This window comes from Clupea harengus, chromosome 11 (assembly GCF_900700415.2).
Source record: "Clupea harengus chromosome 11, Ch_v2.0.2, whole genome shotgun sequence".
Classification (NCBI taxonomy): Eukaryota; Metazoa; Chordata; class Actinopteri; order Clupeiformes; family Clupeidae; genus Clupea; species Clupea harengus.
This window is the reverse complement of record NC_045162.1, coordinates 26,243,498-26,261,928: the sequence shown is the minus strand read 5'-3', so window position 1 is coordinate 26,261,928 and position 18,431 is coordinate 26,243,498. Positions and strand designations below refer to the sequence as shown.

Genomic DNA, 18,431 nt, shown 5'->3' with positions numbered 1-18,431 from the left:
GCTTCCAGTTAAAAGAAATAAAACACGTTGATTAAATCATTATGTAGCGATTACTGTAATTTATGGCGTGTTCCTCTTGTCTATAGTGCTCAGTGCTTTTGCCTATGACTTCCACTATCAAGGCTGAACCTCCAAAAGAATGCTTTTTAAATGTAATGCACTGTGACAAATCAACTTTCCCATGCACATGACACAATATATACAGTCTAGTAAAGTACTTCAAAGGTAAACAATATCAACAGATATCAGCTGACAGACACAATTATTTTCTTCCAAGATTTGGGATATATCTGTACAGAAGACTGATATGGTCCAACTGAAACTGGTATTCAGGGACCATTTCATTTATCTAAATCTGGATACCATTGTCATTCCACTTCTGAGATGTTTGTTTTGATTGCGATGGCGTTCCTATACAATACTGAAACATTTAGGTAAGCCATTAGAGGAAGTTGACTAATCAGCTTACAACAGCTCTTATTTTTTTCTCTTATTTTGAAATGAGATCCCGGCTGAATTAGTTCCTTTTTACAGTAATACAGGGACCAGTAGGACCTCCATGTTGGACTCCGGTAGTTCCAGTAAGAGTCGAGTCACAACATGAGCAGCCGTCCCGTTTCCCTTGTTCAGATTCGCGCTTAGTGGACTCGTTAGCTACGACCAAGGCCACCCTCGTGTGTCAGGTCAACATCTGGAATCCACTCTCTCCAGTGGGCTTATTGGTACAGTTACACAAGCCCTCCACATCTGGCTGTACAGCTGCCTATCTGGTTGTCGTGGCATCGGGGGAAACCGTGGGGACTATTGGGGCAATGTGGAGGCTACCACTTCAAGGATAGGCATCCGTGTACGGCAGAGTGTTGTGGTGAACTTGTTTTGATCTCGTAAGGTAGATCTCGTAAGGTAGACTGCCTTGAAAATCACACTAGTGAGAGTAATCTAAAGCGCGTGTTTGGTTTTAATCTCTTCTTTCAACTTGTATCTATTACTTTTATGGAAATGCTTAGAAACCGATGCATATTTAGTGAGAAAGATTAACTTGGGTTTTTTTTTTTTTGTGTCAATATTGTGCCTAAATATTGGACCTGTCATTTGCCAAGGACAGACACGCACACACATATACATACACAGTGACACTGGCCCAAACAGATGTCCAATCATAATACACAAATCCACATGAATGAAACATTAAGGTGTGGATTTTACACACAGCTGAACACACACACACCACACTGTAAATATCCGAAAACCTTGCACTGTAATAATCCCCTTTTTCTCGTAATCTTTCTTTAAATGTTTCAGAAAATGTCCTTGTTCATTTGAATTTAAAACCCATCTAAAAAAATCTTGCAAAGGGAGAATCTACTCACCATTGTGGATGTAGTTTTACATTCGAGCTATTTGCTTGTTTCCCCCTCCTTCGCTTAATTAGCACAGCGATTTAAAGTGCCTTTGAAACAGGACTCTTTAGGTAATTTTTTTGCTTTGATTTCATTTTTTTTGTGGCTGACACCTAGGGTCAGTGTGACAAGAGAACTCTTAAGAGGATTACTCAGGGATGAGCAGACGCTAAAGTAGGGGAAAACTGAAATGAAAGAGAAGGAACATTGTTTTGGAGACACTAAAGTGCCGGCGATTAAAAATAAAGGCTCACACTGAGATAGTTGTCCTAAATGAATTACCTGGAGATTGCATGTTACGCTGCATTTGCAGGGGTATTCAATTTTAATTAGTGTTTTGGAGACATCTTTTATCAGACTGTCACTAACCTCTCCTCTTTTCGGCTGAGATTTGCTTTCTCTCCCTTCCTCTCTCTCTCCCTCGCTTCCTCCCCTTCTCTCGCTTCCTCAACCACTTTCTTTCTCTGTCTCTTTTGCTTTCTCCCATACTCTCTTCCCCATCTTACCCTTCTGTCTATTTTTCTGCTTGCACTGAATGGCAATTTCTTTCCATGCATCTTTGCGTGTATGGCTATTATAATAATAGTATGATAATAATAATAATAATAACAGCAACAGATTGACATGTATGTACACACGCAAACCCACACATGATAAGAAAACACACTACTAATGATATTTTGGTCAATTTAAGGGACCCCATGAATGAGGTCCCATCTCAGTTTGGAAGCAATCATTATTTTGTCTATTAATTGCATTTTCTGTGGGGCAAGTGTGATAATTAATTTTGCTCAAGGAGAACACACAGACACACACACACACACACACAGACACACACCGGACACACACACACACACACACACACACACACACACACACACACACACACACAAACAATTGTAACATTAAAAAGACATTGTATTGTTTTTCCCTTGGTGGTAAAACCTCAAATCAATCAAAAAAAAAAGAAGAAATGTGAAAATTATGTTACCAGCGCAACTGCTTTGAAAAGCAGCGGATTTGTCATCAAATTCAATCAGACAACGCAATATGAAACGAATGTCCACAAATCACTATTACAAACATTCATTGATGTTTTCTGAATTCACATTCGTTTTTTCCCCAAAGCTGAGGGTAAGATCGAGAATTGGATGACTTGGGCTTCGGTTAGGAGATACATCCCCCCCACCCCCCTCGCTCTTGTTTCTCCTGCATTCTGGGTTTTCTCTCTCTCTCTCTCTCTCTCTCTCTCTCTCTCTTTCTCCCTCTCTTCTAACCCTGTTTCATTGTTAGTCACCTTGTTTATTGGCTGGAGCAGCCATGGCACACTGGACATCATCTGAAACTACAAACGACAGGATGCAATAAGCTGGAGAACAGCGGCAATCTGAGGAAAGTTCTCCATTCACTCGCCCTCGCGCTCCCTAACTCTCTGTCTTCTTATCCCGAGCAGAAAATACAAAAATCAATACCAGCTCACAGGGGCTTGATAAAGGTGCTGGGCAGGGGGAACAGGCATGCTGGATATAGTAAATTAAAGTGATCAAAATTTTCCAGTCGACTCAGCCCCACAAGCTACATAAACTAACAGCCCTGTCTCCACAACTGCCTGTCATCTGCCTCCTCCGTGCTATCTTTCCTCTCCTCTTTCCTTTATTTCAATCTCTTCCCCCCCCCCCTCTCCTCCTCCTCCTCCTCCACCTCACAGTTCTCAGCTATCTGTCGTTCCTGATTTTTTTTTCCCTCCTCTCTCTTGACTTTCTCTGTCTTTGTTTTCATTTCATGAGGATTCTTATCTGACCTCTCTCTTTCTCTCTCGCTCTCTCTCTCTCTCTCTCTCTCTCTCTCTCTATCTCTCTTTCTCTCTCTCTCTCTCTTCGTCTCTATTTGGTTTTCATGTCCATGACCGCTGTTCATCCAGAGATCTGCTCTCTTACGGTTGTTTGTCAAGGTCCACTCCGTTACAAATTAGCATTTAATTTTTGGCTGTCCGTGGCTCCCGATGAGTTCAGGTTGCAGCTGTAAATCATTATTCTCTCGGTAAGGACCTGACGTGCCTGTGACACTGGGGCCGTTTACAATATTACACCCATCCCGTTCTGGAGAGCACGTCTGCAGAGCACATTACACCAGATAAAAAGCCACAGTGAACATTTGAAAGTTTATCACAACTACCCACCGCAGTGAATCACTCTTTATTTTGCCTTTTTGCTATTTCCTACAACACCACATGATTCTTGCGACTTTGCTTCCAAAACAAGCTTTTCATTTGAGCATTTTTGGTTTTTCTCGGCAAAGACATTGTTTTGGTTACACAACATCCTCTATTAAAAGACATGCCGTTGGCAAAACAATCGTCTTTTTCACATTTCACACAAACATAAGACTTTAGCGAGTGGTGTTTAGCATGGATTTTAAGCCACAGTTTACCGTCCCAAAATAAGAGTTGTAAAGGACATAAAAGACGGGACAAAAAACACACAACTTTCATACTGTTCATCCTGCCAGTCAGATCAACAGCCCATGGGAGTTGACTTTAATCCTGCAGGTTGCTCTCACTTGCCTCCTCTTAGGTCAAAGCCAAGCACGTCCAACTGAGGACACTAGCTCAATTAGAGTAATGTAAAGGACAGATGAATCATGAGCTCAGGCCGACTGCGCCAGCCAGGGCATTTGGCGTGTCGCCCTCATATCAGTTAGTGCGGATTACCAGGGATTCTTCAATTAGCCCAGTGCCTGAGCTGAACAAAGCATTACATGCTCTTAATATCTCATCTGCAAGCCTCGTACAAGAGGCACTCACGATTCAGACTCAAGCTTGGGGTTTTTGGGGGTCTGTTTTGTCCACCAAGCCTCTTCCAAGGTGATCAAAGAACTGAAATCTAGACAACCAGACCTTGTTTAACCCGTTAATACTGCTTAGCAACACAACTTGCCGTGCAGTACTCTGGAGACGGGTGTATTTGTCGCGTAATGGCAGCTTGTGTACTCAAGACACGTCGATCGTAGCGCAGCGTCTGGGTGGCAGGGCCGGAGAGACGCGGGGTTAGCGTGAGGGGAGGGCGCAGGGTGCGCCACCAGCCCGTGACCTCTGACGCCGACGTGACCCCAGAGAGGTCAGACGGCACTGGCAGACAGCCTCAAGACGCTTAAGCTCCTCGTCTGTGGCGGCCGTGGGACTCTGTGTCTCTGCCTGCGCCGCGGTAGTAGCACTTATCACCGATCAGACAGCAGGGACAGCATTCCCCTCAGGCTGCCTGACCATCCTCTCTCTCTCTCTCTCTCTCTCTCTCTCTCTCTCTCTTTCCCTCCCTCTTGCACTCTCTCGTTCCTCTCATATTCCCACAACTGCTCTCATCAGCTCTTCATTCTGTTCATTTATACTCTCTTGGACAAATCACGGAAAAACACAGAAAGAAAAAAAAGAAAGAAAGAAAGAAAGTAAGTAAGCACTAAGAAAGTGAACGAAAGAATGGAGAGTTAGAGAGAGAAGGTAGAAAACAAATATCTTCTTGCTCAAAACCTACACATCTCTCATCACCTTTTGATTCATGTCTTTAGCAGATGAAACAAGCAAAAACAGGCGGATAGGTTAAAGGCGATGAAATGAAATGTGTATAGAAACTGTTATTCCTCATAAAGTCATCTGATATTTATTTTATTTGTTTATCCGTCATTTGAGTAAAAATGAAAAGCTATTTCATGTCGTTAACATATTTTTAAACTGAATTTAATTTCTATTTAAGAATGAAGCCAAACAGACAGAAACAGGGAAAGCGTGCGGTAAGACAGAGAGCGAAAATATCTTTGATGTTTAAACTGGTCCATTGATTGCTCTAAACGCCTAGGATGTCAGTGCATATGGGATGTATAATAACTAAAGCTGTTAATCAATAGTCTTCCTCTGATGATGATGATAGCTCAGTTATGATCACAGTGTTCCTTCATCAAGCTTTTTTCCCGTCCTTTCATCATAAACTTTTTTTTTGATTTATTCTAAAAGTGTACGAGACTGCAGATTTGTGTATTTTTGGGAAAACCTTTGTTATTATTTTTATAAAATGTATATTATATATTTGTGTTTGTGTGTGTGTGTGTGTGTGTGAGTTTGAAAAGCGTACTTCTGGAAGAAGGCATATCTTTTGGTTGCCATATTATTTCAGCTGTAAATGTTGAACTTCACTAAAGTCCAGCTTTAAACTAGCTTCTGGATATCATTATGTGAAAAAGAAAAATATGTATGTTATTATTTCAAACTAATACATTTAATGAAATATGTATTAATATTTCTTTATCCTTTCCCAAGAACATAACTGTGATTTTTCTTACAACACCTTAAATGAACCAACACTGGTCACACAATGTTTGTTGACAGACTGTGCAGCCATTACATAAGAACATACAGTCCTCACTGACAACAAAACTCTGCGGAACTAATTTCCTCCCAGTCCCATCTGACGTTTTCAATTGTTCAACTTCCTTGAGTAAGAATAATCCTGCTCTTTTTAAATGCCTTACTGCCCAATATTTAAGACCTGAAAACCTAAGCCATCACACCAGGAGAGAATCTCAAAAACCTCGTTTCATCCAAAGCCACTTTAATAAGGCACTAGCAGTAGATGTGAGCTTCCAAATGCTGGGTAGCCTCATGTTGTTCTATATTTATCTAATTGAATCCTTTTATAAAGCAAAAGGATTGCAATTGCACGTGTCACTCCTGACAATCCAATTGAATAACAGTTGGTACTCGTATGTTTAAGCAGTGATTTAACTGTTAAAACCTTAAGAAAAGATTACACTATGGCTCGCCTTCTGCATAGTGTGCAAGCAGGCTCACTTTAGATGCAATAACTAAATGCACTGCTCTGAAACGCTTTGCTTAAGTGTTTCTGTCAGACAGACTCAATGGCAAATTAATAGTGGCTCTCTCACTGTGCATTGCAAAGCAATCCAGGAAATAGACTAAAATTACAGCTTACATGTGCTGCATGGACCAAGACAGTGATAACGAACGGCCAGAGGACTTTGTTATGATGAAAGTATCGAATTCGCTCCGCTTGCTTGAAAGCATCTTTTTTTTTTTTTATCCTCTGGATTGGTCTGGCCGATATGGTTGTGAGACCTATCAATGCCAGTGACACGCACTGTCAACGTGTAACTGCAAACAAAAGCTGCCTGCGCCACTATCATAAATGTGTATGAATATTGATAAATAATTATGTGTGTATAATCACAGAGAACGGTTCCCCATCCTTGTGAGTGGTTGTTGACATTTGCATCGATGGAGCAAATACGTACTTATGTACATAAACAACATTCTGTTGTTAGACACGCACACATGCCTGACTAAGTGTGTGTGTGTGTGTGTGTGTGTGTGTGTGTGTGTGTGTGTGTGTGTGTGTGTGTGTGTGTGTGTGTGTGTGTGTGTGTGATTTATGCACTGTGTGCATTCGTGCGTGTCTAGGTATTACTGGTCAGGGTGTAGATGTCCCTCTGTAAAGCTATATCCCTGGTGTCTCCCGTGTAGGTGCCAGCCAAATCTGAAGGCCTCCATTCCCTAATCCCTATCCCTGTTACCCAGCATGCTTTGCACCCCTTCACCCTCCCTGTTCTCCCCCTCCTTTCCCCCTAAAGAATTCCCCTGGTGGTTAATCAGAGCCAAGCTACTGACTGATCAATGACAGATATGAGGAACAGCAGCAGTGCACCAACAGTGCTTGTATTCCTTTTATCAATGTATTTATTCCCCCCTATTATTTTTTATCAGAGATAATATTTCTCCCGCTGTTAGCAGGGGCACCCCATCTCATCCCCAGTATTAATTAAAATTTAAATACCAGATATTGATTGATACGTTATCAGTGCATAGCAGTTGGTCGGTGAGCTATTGATCCACCAGCTTGATTTATTATCATATTCAAGAAAAATCATTTTGTGTGATTATACGAGGTAATGGACTTTTAGTGGGGGCCGTAATTCTTTTTTGTATCAGGTTTGCTGTTGTTGCAGGGGGGGGAGAATGGGTAAGGGGGCGAGGTACGATTTCTCAATCACTGCCCGCGATCGCCGATACGCCGTGATCCTTTCCCTTTGGCACGGCTCGTGAAGAGGCTAAGGCGCTAAACTCGTATAAGCAAAAGATCCCAGGCTCTGTCATTGGGAATAATGGCCGCCGGGATTAGCTCTTTAATCACAACAAAGATTAACAGATGGTATGAGAGCAGTTATTAGCAAACATCTTGCACTCATCAAATCAATAAGTTGATTTGTAATCAGGCTGTCGGGGGGGGGGGTTTCGGGCAGAGAGAGAGAGAGAGAGCGAGAGAGAGAGAGAAAGCTGGGGCAGTTCCCAGTGAAAGATCCTGGCAATCAGAGGCTACTGTGTAGCAATTACCTCTCGACAAAATAGGTGCTCTTCCTCCGCATCCTGGCCAGGGTCCAGGGACGTGAAGCAGCCACGGAACACGCGACACCAGCACAGCTGCATTTACTGCCGATAACCCACTGTAACACAAACCAATATTTGGTGTTAACATTTGTAAATGTTTAATTTCAGTGTGTTTGGCACTGTATGACTGTGTGGGAGTGGGACTGTCTGTCTATGTGTGTGTGTGTGTGAGTGTGTGTGTGTGTGTGTGTGTGTGTGTGTGTGTGTGTGTGTGTGTGTGTGTGTGTGTGTGTGTGTGTGTGTGTGTGTGTGTGTGTGTGTGTGTGTGTGTGTGTCAGACTGTGCATTTGTAGTGGAACTATTCATTTATTGCATTTATAATACAAAACATGTGCTTGCTTTCTCTAACATCCATATTATGAATATTATGGCCATAACATTACTACATGTTTAGCCACACATTTATTTACAAATAAATGCATGTAGATATTTATGAAACAAAATATGAAAAAATAAATATGAAACATTACATGACAAATACAAGTAAATAATTAGAAAATGATTTATCAACATTAATGTAGATCAAATACTGTAAATAGACAATAGCCTTCCAAACATGAAAATTAAGCATGAGCCAAAAACACACACAAACACACGCCACACACACAAACACATGCCACACACACACACACACACACACACACACACACATACACACACACACACACACACACACACACACACAAAGGATGTGATTACATAGCTAAAGCTTGGCAGTGCTGCTTCAGGGTTAGAAGAGAAGACAGACTGGAGGCTCAAGGCTCCAGACATGATTTCAACAAGTCAAGAAACGCACAATCTACTTATGCAAAGCTCCTGCACCCCCCCTCCCTCTCTCTCTCTCCCTCTCTGCCTCCCTCCCTCTCAATCAACCACCATCAACCCCCTCCCTCCCTTCCCAAACAACAACCTGAATCAGAGTTTTATCATTTTAATAAGCCTATTGATTCATACACGCCACGTTCGTTTTTTTAATTGTTGTTGTTTTTTTTATCATGGAAATTTTTCGCCTTTGTTTCTTTAAAAAAAAAAAAAAACACACACACACACACACGCATAATACCGCATCTTTTCAGCAGTTCTTTTTTTTGTGTTGTTTTTGGTATTTTTTCTGTTGTTGTCGTTGTGTGGTACAGACATGAATTCAGACACATTTAAATAGATATTTGCAAAAATTTCCATATTAAACTGCCCTCTTTTTGTGGTGCTAGTGCTTTGTGCTCAGTGTGAGGAGTCTGAATGCCTCTCCTTTTCTCTTTTGTACAAAAATGTTTAAAATAATTACGCAATTGTGCATGCACAGAATAAAACCAGCCCTTATTATTCTTGCTGAATTCAAATATGTGGAGAATTCTTTCTTTAAAAACACACAAAAAAATAATATTATTGGTATACTATTATATATATATACACTAATTATTCTGAGCAAGAACTTACAAAATATAAAAATGTGTACTAAATCCATTTAATGAATATAAACTATGGTTAATACATCAACATAATCCATGTTAAAATCAGATACGTTTACATTCACTCTGTCAAACCTACAGTGCAGTTTTGCCTCAAAACACTTCCTTAAGTCGCATTGTGGACAGACACACACACACACACACACAAGAATAGAGTGTCATCCCCCCCCTCTCATGCTTGCCACCATGGTAAGAAGAAAGGGCTGGCATACAGATATGCACTTACCCAGATTAAGCAAGGCAAATGGTGCCAAAACAATGACAGTTTGAAGTAACCGATGCTCTTTAAAAATTCAAAGGGCCCCTATTGAACAGCACAGTGTGGTCCACACATATCCCCGGTGCAGGGAGAACACACTGCACTCATTAACTCTGATATCTGCCTTTGTACAATCCCCAACTACAGCCACTCCACTCTTCTTTGCAAAACCTCTGAGATCTGAAACCACGTTTGGAATTTTACAGCATTTCTGAACATGAATCCGCTTCAGCGAGTGGATAAGAGTCTCGTCTGAAAGACACGCAAGCAAACAAACATGAGAGTGTATATAATGTTATACGATTTACAGATTATTTGATGTGCATTGATGAAGCTGCAATCATGTTTTGCCAGTGATTGATCTAATAAAGTAACACAAATATCACATAACGTGTATTGTGGTCATTTGGAGATGTCATGATGTAGAATACTGTTGATCTTAAAATCTAACCTCTCGTAGTTAAGCACCTTCGTACATGCATTGTATTCCAACTCTCTCTCTCTCTCTCTCTCTCTCTCTCTCTCTCTCTCTTCACACACACACACACACACACACACACACACCAACATCTGGAAACGAATAGACAAACATCTATGGCATTTGCACACACACACACACACACACACACACACACACACACACACAAACATGCATGCTTGCTCTCTCATGCATGCCCAGTGACACCTGATGAGTGGTTAATATCTCTCCAAGGTCAGACCTGACGAGGAATTCCAATGAGCTTAAGTGTCATCAGCAGGGCTTTAGGTCTTGGCTGCTCATTATTCTTAGAAATGGCATTACAGACACTGCTTACCAGCTTTCCAAACACTGCTAAAGCCTCAACAGTGGCTGTGTGCTATCCAAAAGGGCTGTGTCTGTGTGTGTGTGTCTGTGTGTGTGTGTGTGTGTGTGTGTGTGTGTGTGTGTGTGTGTGTGTGTGTGTGTGTGTGTGTGTGTGTCTGTGTGTGTGTGTGTGTGTGTGTGTGTGTGTGTTCAGAGGGGTTCCGTCTCTCTATGTGTGTGTGTGTGTGTGTGTGTGTGTGTGTGTGTGTGTGTGTGTGTGTGTGTGTGTGTATGTATATATATATGGGTGTGTAGGACATATGAATTGATGTCATGTCTATAGGTAAATATCTTGCATATACAGATGCATACGTTAATGCAAAGCTTATAATATTTGAAAGCTATCCTCCACACAAACACATCTCACCCCAAACACTGTTATGCAAAACAGTTTCATAGCATGGTCGATTTTAACTCTAAATTGCAACGTATTGAGTCCTAGTGTAAATCCCACTAGATTTATGTCTTCTTGTTTTGGTTGCTTCAGTTTACATTTGAATTAGTTCCATTTTAGAACTAATGGCTTGTGCACAAGATTTCCAAGGAACTAGTAAACATAGACATTCATTTTAATTCAAGTCATCAAGTAACCATGTTCAGTTCAAATCTAACAACCACGTTATAAAAGCAATAATATTAATTTCTAAGGGCTGTGATACATAGTGAATATACCACAGATATGTGCAGTTCTTACAGTATGAGTAGTAGTCTTAAAGGATGAGGGTTATCACCTTTGTCTTCCTGAGAGACTTCTGAAGATATTCTAGCTCCCCATCGGCCAGCTCTATGACTGACCAGGTCCTGCACTGGTCTATGATATCACACAATACGAAACCAGGTCCTGCACTAGTCTATGATATCACACAATACGAAACCAGGTCCTGCACTAGTCTATGATAACACACAATATAAAACCAGGTCTTCAGACCGGCCTCCTTTTATTCATACCTATCTACTCACCCTGTCACAGGCATGGCACAGGACCCTTTTTCATTGTATAGAGGGCCGTTCTCTTCGATAAATTATTTTGGCCACTCTCTCTCTCTCTCTCTCTCTCTCTCTCTCTCTCTCTCTCTCTCTATGTCGGCCACTTTGGTAAAGGGAGGCAGAGAGAGAGAGAGAGGGAGACTACGTATGTGCACATCACAACGGATGAACAGTCCAAGTGACGAGGCTATCAGTCTGGTTCCTGAGCAAAGAATGCTCACAATAACTGACAAACACACACACTCTCTCTCTCTCTCTCTCTCCCTCTCTCTCTGTCTCTCTTTCTCTCTCTCACACACACACACACACAAACACATACACATACTCCTTCATGTTATATGTTTAATTTCAACTAAATCAGAGACAACAGAATTGGAAAGTGACAGAAAGTATTAGCATTGAATTAAAGGTATATTAATTCATAGAGCAGTAAACGTATCACGGTATCGTGTTTAGGTGCTGAAATACAAATATCACACATATGACTCGTGTTTGGAAGGCATCCTATACACATGACTTTAAAATACTTAAATTTCCCAACAATTCGCTCACAGAAATGGCAAAACATGAGGCCTCATGGCATAGAGAGCACCTTTGGCACTTCAAAAATAGCAGGTGTCCAGGGAGGATCAGACGAGAGGGCAAACTTCTAATAGGTGTGAGAGAGGTGTATCTACGCAGATGGCTGAATGGGGACTATGACTCCTGTGCTTTCCACTGGTGTGAGAGATTAGTACAGGGAGTTCAGTGGAGAGGTGAGATTGCAGATGCTCATGGTAGCTTTGGACCTTCCACGAAGCTATCCAGTTTCACATGGCTGCATTTAAGGTTCTTTCAATCAAACCAATAGCTTGTCCCCGAGCAGGGAGAGAAAAAAACACCACCAAGATCACAAGTCCATGGTTGCCACTGAACATGATTTGAAAGCCCACTATTTATACTCTCTCTCCCCCCTCTCTCTCTCTCTCTCCCTGTCTCTCCCTCTCTTTCTTCCTCTGTCTCTCTCTGTATCCTCTGAAATGGTTTGCTTTATTTGATCTATGAAGAAGATTTCCTTTCTTTGCCTTATAGTATTGTATGTATTACATAGTATTATAGTGTGTATAGTATTACAGTATAGCATACTTAACACCATTCAGCCAGAACCTAGCATACTGTCCTTTATGGCGACCGTTGAGTACTATATCATCCTAACACTCCGTACTCAGATTCCAGGTACACTGCTGGCACAAATTGAATTACAGTAAAAGATTAAATTGGTGAATTCAATGTTATTCAATTAGATTTCATAGGACTAGTCAGATCTCAAGTGGCTATCTGTTTCATTGTATGGCTTTTGTTTAATATCATGCAATTTCAGTGTGTCATGATGTTTCACTCCCTTGACAACACAGTTTCCACATAACCATGAAATTCAGGGTCCAAATAGTACATCAGTAAATATGTATGAATTGATATATATGTAATGGTGATATAAAGGCAATCAAATGAAATTAAATAGTGTACAAGGATGACAAAACACTCCCCCAGAAGTATCACAGGCAGTTGCCACTTAGTTGAGCTCCAGCTACAAGATTCATCACTTATGCATGTTAGGCTCAGTTACAATCTTGACAACTGTTGTCTCTCTCTCTCTCTTGCTCTCTCTCTCTCTCTCTCTCTCTCTCTCTCTCTGTGTCTGTGTGTGTGTCAGAAAAAGATGGGGATGTAAGAGAGAGAGAGAGGCAGCAAGGGCATGTCAACATCTATTTTGTTTTTATCTGTCTGTCTGTCTATCTGTTCAACTAGGTGGTGAAGGCAACCAGTGCATCGAGGTTTTTAGATGGTGTGTGGGTGGGTGGGTGTGTGCACGCTAACTAAAACACAGACATGATCTTCCTTTCACAGTAGCTACTGTGGGGCCTTGGTTTATATGCTATACCTCTGCATATACAGTTGGGTACCTGGTGATATAGTGTTGGGACTTTGCCACATCGGGTGTCTGGCTACCCTGCAATGAAATGGGATACACCACATCACTTCTCTTCTTCACTGACAACACGATACTGCCTGTTCATTTAGTCATGAATACTGCTTTCAGATTCATGAGAAATCAACCAACAACCATTTTGACATTTAGACATCATCTAGCATACTTATGCTCGTCGTGCAATGCCATTCATGTTTTATGGGACACACTGAAAGATACAAAGCAAAACACTTCAGCTAACAGTTCTGTCATTTTGATAGTAATAGTTGATGTCATGTTTAGTACAGCATGTTATCTCATTTCATCATACACCAACATAAATGCTTGAATACTTCAGGGTCGTGGAGGATTGAGAGGGAGGGAGAGGGAGAGAGAGAGAGAGAGAGAGAGAGAGCACATTTTCTCCAATGAGATCCATTAGAAGTGCATGTCAGTGTGAATGTTGTCCAAATCGATGTTTCATATTCAGAAAGTGTCCTACAACATAACTTGCAACGCATGCAAATTGTAGGCTACAGGAACACATCGCATGCATAATATTTATAAAACACGTGAAGGACACAGACATACATTTTAAGCAATTCCATGCAAGGTAATTCGCATCACGTGTTAAATTCTCAGTCACGGCACGGCACTATGTTAAATCGTGTGTCATAGCTCTTCTCTGTGTCCATCCATATGCATTTGACCACGAGCATCACTTTACCTGAGAATGCTGTCGTGAGTGTTAGCCTCCGGCATGGCCTTCTACATAGCCTCTTCCGGGCATAGCGCAGCGCTGAGGGTTGAAGATGAAATCTGATGCAATTACACACGTGGTTGGTGAGGAAGTACAGACCTAGTTACTTTTTACGCTGACACGCACTCTTGAAAGCATCACAAAATGTTACCTCTGAAAGTCAACACGGAGTTGTGCGAAAAAGGCTTCTGCAGCTGGAGTGACCGAATCCATGATACTGCTTTCCCCTCCCGTCAACAATCTACACGCCTCCCCTTCCCATCTCCAGCCTCCCATACCTGCACTGAGTGAGTTCGGTAAAACGAAGAATATTGCCACTATTAGCATTCAAATGAACGCTTGATTTCATTGCATAAGTAACCTAGGTATAATGAGGAGATTGATACTGCATTATAGAATCGCCTTTGCTCCTGTCTATGCATACTGATTTTGGGGTATGAAATGCAACATAGATTATTAAAAGACGGAAAATGTTTTAATATACACATTAATCTAAATAAAACCGGGAAAGCACTTGTTTGACAGGAGTACTGCATGGCACTTAATGAATTGCGTGTCGCATATGGGGGAGGGGCCACGTGTCAAATTTGTTAACATCATTGGTGATTCAACTGTCCTAATTTGGACAGTGTCAGACCTTGCTGGAGCCAGCAAAGGTTCGGTTCCGTCATGAATAAGCGCAATCAACAAAACACGGGGAGCAACTCACGCTTAATTCATTAACAATTTGTTCATAAGCCTCTTATGTTACCTTTAATGATTTTACCTCATTTTAAAGAAAGGAAGATCATGTGTATATTGGATTAAAAGAGGTCTCTCCTTTCTTTTTTTCTCTTTCCCAATCCCTCCATCATCAGAGAAATACAGATTAGAGAGGAGATTGTAAAAGCCCTCTGCCGAGGAGGAGCAGATCTTCATTCCCTTGCCTTTGTGATGATATTGATGATGATGATGGCCGAGTGGACAGTTTGATTTTTGTGTGCCGAGCTAGTTATAAAGAATCAATATTATATCAAGGGGTAACTTTCGTGATAAAGGACTTTAGCCACTCAGGCTATTCATCATAAGTCTGTAGAAAGCAGATAGGTCAAAAGAAATTATATTGCACTAAAGAGTGTGTCTTCTTATCTCTCTATACCAGGGGAGTGGAGGACACGCCGATCGATACAGTAGCTGCGGTATACTCCTTGCAATTATCAATAGCTGATTTTGTCTTCCCCGGGCTGCATCTATTAATACCAGATAATAACAGCCTTTTGGACATAACTTCAAGGGGGATGATGGGAGAGAAAAAAAAGTTTGTACGTGGGACGACCTTGCTGTCAAGGAAACTGTCTCTCAGTACACATTGCAGCCACTAGGGAATAGACCCCCTTCATCCAATGGCAAATAAATACCGCGGGCACTGTCAGCCTCTCTCACTATGACACTGAAAGCTTTAGGGGGGAATCGGGTAAAGATGAGAGCACCGCTGTGTTCTATGGCTTGCGCGAAACGCAGAATGACGTTATGTGTAAAAACATATTTAGTTTTCGATAGCACAATCAAACTATGATTAATAACGCGCTTGGACAATTCAAATAAATTGAATCGTGCTCGTGCATGACTTAGGGTTGTGTCAAAATCACACATAATGTGGTGTTTGACTTAATTCGTTGACGAAAAAGCAGATCACGAGTAATTCAATTGTTGAAGGGATAAAAAAATTGTTATTCTGCAATCCTGCTTCACTGTCTGTAGGCTATGTACAGCTCCTAATGCATAAGATAAGGCATTCATTCGTGAAAACCCATATGCTTAAATGTAGATTCCTCTTCCTTTCAGCTGTAGTGTTTTGTGATATAATAATCATTGTATGCATGTGACATTTTTCAGAGCGTTATATTTTAGATTTAGATAGATATACACCCTGAATTTCATAACGAAGTTTTCATTACTCTTACATCCAAGTGGTTTAATGGATATAAAAATCACGAGAAACCGATGTGTTGCCACAAATCTGTCCCTAATAACGCCTGCTCATTAGGAAGAGCTGAATGCTGATCTCACTGCTGTCCAGCTGACTTGGGGCAGAAGGATTTATCTACATCTCCAGTAAATGTTTGGTTCCACATGCACGTAGGCCTAAATAAATTTAAAATCAGTTACGAAATATTCAAAAATAAATTCCTTCATAAAAACTAATATGGATACATGCTTCTCAAAGAATGTGCGAATGACTTCTCCCTTGCCTACTATGTCTTTACGTTGAACAGTTCATAATTCATCAGTGGTTATTAACCAGGTTTGTGCGACAGTAAACACAAATGCAGGCACTCCAATAGCAATTAAAACAATTTTACAGCAATTCTTAGCACCTAACCCGATCTGTGTCCGAGGGCCTATGTCCGTCGGTCTGTCTGGCTGTCAGCAATAGTGCTGACTTTGAGGGAATCATGGTTCCTCTGTTCAGGTGTAGTTGTGGGCGACCTTGTATTTTTTTAAGGTTGTAAACACACCTTTTACGAGATGGTAGCTGAGCAGTTTCGTATTTCATCCGCATGAAGTAAAATCCAAACGCTTTTTTTTAAAAGACGTTTTTTTCCCAATCATATGCGTAGGGCCTATATAAAAGGCCGGAAAATAAACATTTGAGGTACATATTTGTTTCTTTCTCGTTTTATTTTCAATTTCATATGCATCATTTAATTTGTCTCACCCGTGTTAAATGAATGTCCGGATCCACGACTTCAAATGTAACATGGTATCTGCTTTTTATAACTGTAATGTAATATTTCCTCGAAATTGCTAAACTTCCTTTTATGAAATACATAAATATGAATCGGGCAGTCCATACTGGTATATGAGCCTTTGCTTTGAACAGCAACGGTGTAGTACATCCTAGCGGTCGCTCCACGCAATGGGCTGAACTTAAAGCCCTAGGTTTAACTCCCTCACACACAGCCGAGTCCTGCACACACGGAACTATAGACAGCAAGAGCGGCGTCAGTCCTCTCCCGAAACGAGCGCTCTTCTCGTCAAAAAAGATCCATCAAGAACACTCAAAGTTTTACCGTCATCATATCAGCAAGTAAACTCGGAAACCGCGAAGACTTACATCAGGCTGCAGGCTATTTCTGCGTCCATCACGTTTGAACTCTATTCCATTTGAAGAATAGAACAAGGAGACCGACTGGAGGTGATCGCTAGCCGGGAGCGAGGTACTTGGCAAAGGGGGGAGAAGCTTGACCCACACGCCGATCGGGTTGCGCTCTTTTCTGGCGTTTTCCCTTGTTTATATACCAATCGATTGACCAAGTCTGCGTGCATCACATTGATAAGCGGACAACCGACTATCGAGTCTGTATTTCTTAACAAAGTTTTAGACATTTCTGTTGACATTCACTGGTAGGTTATTTGTTTTCTGCGTATCCACAAGGACGTGGTCAGATGCTTATTCAGATCAGAAGAATTTATCAACAAAACCGAACAACTACTGAAGAACAGAACTATTCAAAAGACTGTACGTGTCAAGAAGTGGTTATTTCCAGAACTTTTAAAACTGTCTGCTTGTTTTCTGGAGCCACGGGAATTAATTTCACCGGCACAGGAGTTTCAGTCAACAGAGGATGAAGTTAAATCTTACTGCATAAACGATAACCTGCTCAAAGTCTCTCAAGCAGCAAGCATCAGAAGTAAGAAGGGACTCCGCAAACTCCTCGACAGACACGATCAAAGAGCAGCCAACTCAGTCACGCCTGGGACTCTCACAAAGTTCTCCACCATAAAACAAGAATATGGATGGCAAAGTATGAGTGCGTTTGATGCAAGCTGCTCTCAGTCTTTACAGCGGTAGTGGGAAGTATGCTGAGACAGTGGTTGAAGTATGGGATACGACAAAACAAAACAAGGCATCAATGAGTATCCAGCACTCGTGAGTTAAAGCCCCTGTAGAAAAAGGAAAGAAGCTGACCTTCCTCGAGTGAAGACCCCCCCTGAGTGCTGGGCGTATTAAGCGATATTTGGTGTGTTGTTGGAGGAGGTGGATAGTGAGCAGAGAGACAGATAGTGTGAGGGTGAACCAGCTAATTGCTAAGTCCGTCCCTCATTACCATATCCAGTGTGTCCGCTGGACTTCAGCCAATCCGCCTCACACGGGCACCATTAATCGCAATGCATTATTCACTATCATAATTATATACCGACATGCGCAATCCACACAACGGCAACACCAGCTAATTTCCGTAATTTTGCAACTCGACTATTTGTGAACATTTTTTTTCATTCGCTCCTCGCTGATGTATCTGCAAAAAGCAGAAACAAGTCGCAGCGAACTA

The 18,431-nt window shown here is 41.4% G+C and overlaps 1 long non-coding RNA gene across 2 annotated transcripts in view; it reads right to left on the bottom strand.

Annotated features, from left to right (window-relative positions):
• Window positions 1–18,429, bottom strand: part of LOC116222443 — a 148,011-nt gene extending 129,582 nt beyond the window's left edge. The window contains exons 1-2 of one of the 2 annotated variants that reach the window (XR_004164655.2): window positions 18,068–18,429; window positions 7,795–7,904 (exon numbers count right to left, since the gene is read on the bottom strand). This is a non-coding gene — a long non-coding RNA (uncharacterized LOC116222443). The remainder of the gene's footprint in view (window positions 1–7,794; window positions 7,905–18,067) is intronic. The other variant, XR_004164656.2, reaches the window with a different exon arrangement.
• Window positions 18,430–18,431: the final 2 nt, after the last annotated feature.